The 5,718-nt window shown below is 45.0% G+C and overlaps 1 long non-coding RNA gene across 1 annotated transcript; it reads left to right on the top strand.

Moving 5' to 3' along the window:
* The first annotated feature begins 454 nt into the window (after positions 1-454).
* Positions 455-3,718, top strand: LOC129046496 (uncharacterized). The gene is made up of 3 exons (XR_008507936.1): positions 455-613; positions 2,443-2,542; positions 2,661-3,718. It is a non-coding gene; the product is annotated as an uncharacterized LOC129046496 (long non-coding RNA).
* The last annotated feature ends 2,000 nt before the right edge of the window (positions 3,719-5,718 follow it).

Below are 5,718 nucleotides of genomic sequence, written 5' to 3'. Positions count from 1 at the left end.
GAAAGATGCAGGAAAAAAGTGTTGTAGGGGCATGTCTGCAGTTGATTATGGTTATGATAAAATTATTATGTCACTTTTTCTGAATTCCGTGGTGCTTTACCGCTTTTTATTACTCGTAATTTGTTGTGATCTCTTCTCTTACTCTAAATGAGTAATCACTTTTGTACTTATTTTGTGTTTTTTTTTTTCCCGGTAGAGTTCTCCAACACTCACTCTCCTCGGAGTTCCACTTCTCCTCCTCTAGTTCCACTTCTTATACGACCACGGCCTTCCTTTGGGTTACTACCCGCCTGCACAGTCAGCCAATTGCCTAACTGCTCTACAGTTTCACAAGCCTCTGCCTCCCACCAGCCTCCAGACTGCTGCCAGGGAAAATCTCGGAAAATCTCGCGGAAACGCATGCAGTAGTCCTCCCTCAGCCGCGGGGCACTTTGGCGTTCCGTAGTTTCCGGTCCCCGGGGTCAACCGGGTTGGAAGCAGATGAGCCTCCTTCCGACTAATAGGCAGAGCGTCGGCGGTAGCCTGGCCGGCCTCGCAACGCCTCCCTCCTCTCCTGTTCCCATCACCTCCCCTCAGGGTAGGCGTTTCATCGGCTCACAGCTACACCAGGAGGGTGAGTACGTATAAGATACTTCGGGAGAGAGGCGAGACTGCACTCACATAACTTTGTTGCAGTGTATTGTTATAATTGTTCTATTTTATTATTGTTGCTAATCTCTTACTGTGCTTCATTTATATGTTAAACTTTATAACAGGTATGTATGCATAGGAAAAAACAGTATATGTAGGGTTTGGTATTCCCTGCCATTTAAGGTGCCTCTGGGGGTCATGGGACGTTGTCCCCTGTGGACTAGCGTATTTTCTTCCTCCTCCTTTCTAATGAGAAACCTTCCAAGGCTCTCTGCTTGTACGATAAGGAGCAAATTTCTTAACAGAGTCCAACGCCTCTTTCCAGATCCATCTCTTAGTCTTCGCCTCACTAAATTGTATCTCTGCATCAGAAGTCCTATCCAACTCTCCCGTGTTCTCTAGAAGCTCAGGTTTTTTATATCTCCTATTATCCTCTTTTCCCTTACCTGTGATGACCTTCCTGCACCTTCTCCTCTTGGAGAGTTCATCTCTATGCTCAGCTCAAGTGTTGTCCCTGCAAGGTTTCTCGGTTCCCTCTGCAACTCTTGAAATCCCGTATTGTTGTTATTTGTTCAAATATCTGTGCATTCTATACGTTTACATATCAACTAAAATTATTTGAACTATTTTCCTGTGCGTATGACTATATATAAAACCTATATATGTGTGTTTTCTCATATACATGTTTTAACATATACATATATATTTTTAAAATTTGTTTCCTAAAGAACTAGGTGTCTACAAACATATCCAAGGTAGGGACAGTGTCACATCTATTTAAAAAATGTTTTTCTCAGGTGCCTGAGTGGCTCAGCCTGTTAAGTGTCTGCCTTCGGCTCAGGTCATGATCCCAGAGTCCTGGGATCGAGCCCCACGTCGGCTCCCTGCTCAGCGGGGAGCTTGCTTCTGCTGCTCTCCCTGCTTGTGTGCTCCTCTCTTTTTCTCAAATAAATAAATAAAATCTTTAAAAAATAAATAAATAAAATAAAAAATGTTTTTCTCTGTAGTCACTGTATTTTCTGCACATACAATGCACTTACCCACGTGCCGGGCATTGATACAATAGAGTAAATGCTTTCTGAATTTAATTGAATTGGAAGTATATATGTGTGTGTATAAACATTCTTTCCCTTAAGGACTTTAGGCACTGAATAAAGAAATAAGCACATGAGAACAATTAAGAATATTAATATTATAAATAAATGTCAAGTGGCATACTGCAAAACAAATGAGCGCTCGTGGCCCACAGGGTGCAGTGGACTGTATCATCATCACAAATGCGTTAGAGCTGATCAAAGGCAAGCTTATTGGAGTAGAGGGGTAGTAAATAGATACAGGTGAAGGGTGTTGGCTCAGGGTAAGGAGACAAAGTGTTCTCTTTGGGAAGGAAAGAACGTGAAGGCTCTTAGGATGTGGGGAGAGAATTTTAACATTTTCGTGTGGAGACAAGGGAATTCTTTGATCCCAGTGGGAGGCCTTCAAGTAATTTAGTGTTTCCTTGGATGTGCTATCTTGTACTGAGATTAAAAGACATATATGGTAATCTAAGAATTTTTACTACTTCAGGGAAAGCTTCCCCTGAATCCCCAAATCCCATTTTGTGACGAAGAGGGGAATGGGGACCCAGTTAGTTACACGGAGTCAATTCATGGAACCCAAATAAAAGCAGACTTTGCTTTCCTTTCTTCCTTGTTCTTTCGCACTCCCTCCGCACTCTGAGGGCTTCCCAGGAGTTGTGGCAGACCGAGCTCTGCCAGGGACTCATTGGTGGATTAGTGGAAAGTAGAAGACACTTTTCTCACTTTATTCTAGGAGACTGGAATTCCCAGAAGACCATGCAAAACAAAACAAAGCCACAAGTCACACTGTATTTTGTGTGTGAGAGGAAGAGGAGGAAATCATCTCTCTTTTGGTATGCTGATGGAAAAGAGATTTATAAGCTCCTTGGGGAAGCATGTGGTTTGTTTATTATGCAAATTTTGATCTGGTGTTCTATGGTTTTCTTCCTCTTATTTTTCTCTCTCACACAGTTTGGGAAGGTTTGCTTTGATGCCTTTTCCCTTATTTCTTGCTCCTCACGTCCCAAAACCTGCTGGTGCCTAATGTCCTAAGCGCCACCGAGACCCTTTGGGAGGATTTGACTCTACCTCAAAGTGTGAACACTGACATGCCCAGAGGACAAGATGCTCAAGAACCTGGAAGAAGGAACTCCAATGGGAGAACTGAAATCATGAGATGAGCCATGGGAGGGATTTGGGGGATGTAACAGAAAATTTCAAACCTCAGCAAAACCGGTGACTGATATTTTGTTTCTCCCTTCCTTCAACAAACCATCGAATGTATACTATGCATTTGGCACTGGGCTATTTGAATGACATTGATGGGTAACTACAAAAAAAAAGGATCTTTTTGAGGAGATAGACCATCAGCGAATCGTGTAAGTAACTGTAAAGTTGCCACTGTGTGTTAGAAAAGAGAAGTTAGGGCTTGAGTGGTGGTGAGTGGGGGCACTTCCAGGGAAAGAGGATGTCAGACTCAAGGCCCTGTAGCCAGAGAGAACCTAGCTAGTTGGAGAGATTAAAAGAAAGTCAGTGTGGCCATTAAAGATTTGGTTAAAAAAAAAATCACTCTGGCTGCTCTGTAGACAAGAGTCAAAGTGGATGAGGAGAATTCTTCGGGAGGCCACGTGTAGCTTATAGAACCTGAAGTCTGGAAAACAGCCGGCCTCAAGAGAGTCTGGAACCTAGCCCTGAAAGCTTCTGTGTCTCTGCCTCTCTCTTTGTCTCTCTCTCTCCTTTGTCTCTCCCCCCTCCCTTTGTCTCTCCCCCTCTCCCTTTCTTTCCTCTATCTCCCTCCTCCTCCTCTCCCTATCCCCCTATTTTTCTTCTCTCCCTCTGTTTTCTCATATTCTTTTGCTGCCTCCTTCACATACCTGCATTATCCGTTGTTCTCTCTGCACCCAGATTAGACTTTACCTAATCTTCCACTTCAAAGACCTAGAAGAAAGAGAGAGTGGGGCACCTGGGTGGCTCAGTTGGTTAAGCGGCTGCCTTCGGCTCAAGTCATGATCTCAGGGTCCTGGGATCAAGCCCTGCATTGGGCTCCTTGCTCTGCAGGGAGCCTGCTTCTCCCTCTCCCTGATGCTCTGCCTACTTGTGCTTTCTCTGTCAAATAAATAAATAAAACTTAAAAAAAAAAAAAAGGAGCTTGCCTAGAATCTCTCTGTATCCCCCACCCCACCCTTGTTAATTCCTTGCTGAGTTAGCGGAGACTCACCACTTGGGGGGAAGAGCATGTGAGGGCATCATGCATGATTTTAGTGACTCACCACCAGAGTTCTCAGGGAAGGGGATTGGCTGGCCAGACCCCCTCATGTGTTTTTCACTAATACATGATTGTCCATCCCCATGTTCTATGCATTGATCAAACACAGATTTTTATTTAATTTTTTTAGAGATTTTTTTTGTCACAGCGCTCGTGTGTGCACAAGCAGGGGGAGGGGCAGGCCGAGGGAGAAGCAGGCTCCCCACTGAGCAGGGAGCCCAATGCGGGACTCAAACCTAGGACCCTGGGATCAAGACCTGAGCCAAAGACAGATGCTTAATTGACAGCCACCCAGGCGTCCCCAAACATACAGATTTTTTAAAACAGCCACATGGTGGGGGGGCAGTCTATTACCCTGAGGCAGAAGAGCCACCATGCACTGTCAAACATATTACTTGTGTACTGGGTACTGTGATAGGTGCTGGAGAAACAAAAGCAGCCCCAGACCTCAAACTGCTCCTATCTTCTGCAGGAGGCAGGCATATTAACTAAAACCCTTCACATTCCTGAGTACTTTGCAGAATATTTCTTGTCTTCAGTTCAATTTAGCTCAATTCAGTTACATACTATGGGCACCGTGAGAGGGAACACAAAGATAAATGCCTGGACTCTACCCCCAAGGAGTTCAGAGTCCAGGAGGGGAGACAGACATATCAGCAAATATTAACGATGCAGAGTGGCAAGTCAACCCTGTAGGTGAAAGACTCACAGGCAGGAAAGAGAAGGGAGTGATTATATCCCCCACTCCCAACAACACACACACACACACACACACACACACACACACTAATAATCATAGATGTCTTCTTGGAAGAGGGGGCACCTACTCTGGGCTTCGGAAGGCATTCCAGGCAGTGGGATTGGGGCACAAAGAACATAGAATGATACTGTTGGAAGGTGAAGTGGTGGTGGTGGTGGGAAGGCAGTGATGGTGAGATTGTGAAGGCCTTTGTGTACTCTGATCAGGAGTTATGCGGGGGCGCCTGAGTGGCTCAGTTGGTTAAGCGTCTCCCTTTGGCTCAGGTCATGATCCTGGGGTCCATCCTGGGATCGAGCCCCGTGTCGGGCTCTGTGATCAGCAGGGAACCTGCTTTTCCCTTTCCCTCTGCTTGTTTCCCCACTGGTGCTCACTCTCCCGCTCTTTCTCAAGTAAATAAAATCTTAATGATGTGCATCTACAAAAGACCATAGGGAGTAGAGAAATGTGAATGGTGTGTGCACTCTGGCAGGAGCATGGAGGACTGGTGATGTGGAGGCCAAGCTACAGGTGGAGAGCATTTGGAAGATGATGAGGACCTAAGGCAAGTCCATAGGGATGAAGTGGAGAGGCTTGACATGAGAAAGGTTTAGGAAAGAATTTGAAGGTTTGGTGACTAGTTGGATATGTGTGTGTGTTGGGGGGTGGGGTTGGGGATGTCACAGAAAAACATCCAGAATTAATCCCAGGTTTCTGCCTCAGGCCAAGAGAGAATATGGAAGGAATAGGAACAGTGGGAAGAACAGGACAGAGAAGCGGGCATCATTGAAGCTGGAGGAGGTTAGGAAGCATTTACATGGAAGTTTTTAGGAGAAAGTTGAATATACATGTCTGGAGCAGGAGGAGAAAGAACTGAAATGAAATATGAAATCTGGAATCTAGGTGTTAGAACCAAGGGAGAGGTTGAAATCTTCTCAACAAACAAGATAGGAGAACCCAAAACAGGACTGTTGGTCTTTCACAGGATTAGTAGAGTAAAATGATTAAGGGAAAGACATAAAATAGGA

This window comes from Mirounga angustirostris, unplaced genomic scaffold (assembly GCF_029215605.1).
Source record: "Mirounga angustirostris isolate CCGP_5_RB_7025 unplaced genomic scaffold, mMirAng1.0.hap1 SCAF_4, whole genome shotgun sequence".
Lineage (NCBI taxonomy): Eukaryota > Metazoa > Chordata > Mammalia > Carnivora > Phocidae > Mirounga > Mirounga angustirostris.
The sequence above is the reverse complement of the archived record's forward strand: the minus strand, read 5'-3'. Positions and strand labels throughout refer to the sequence as shown.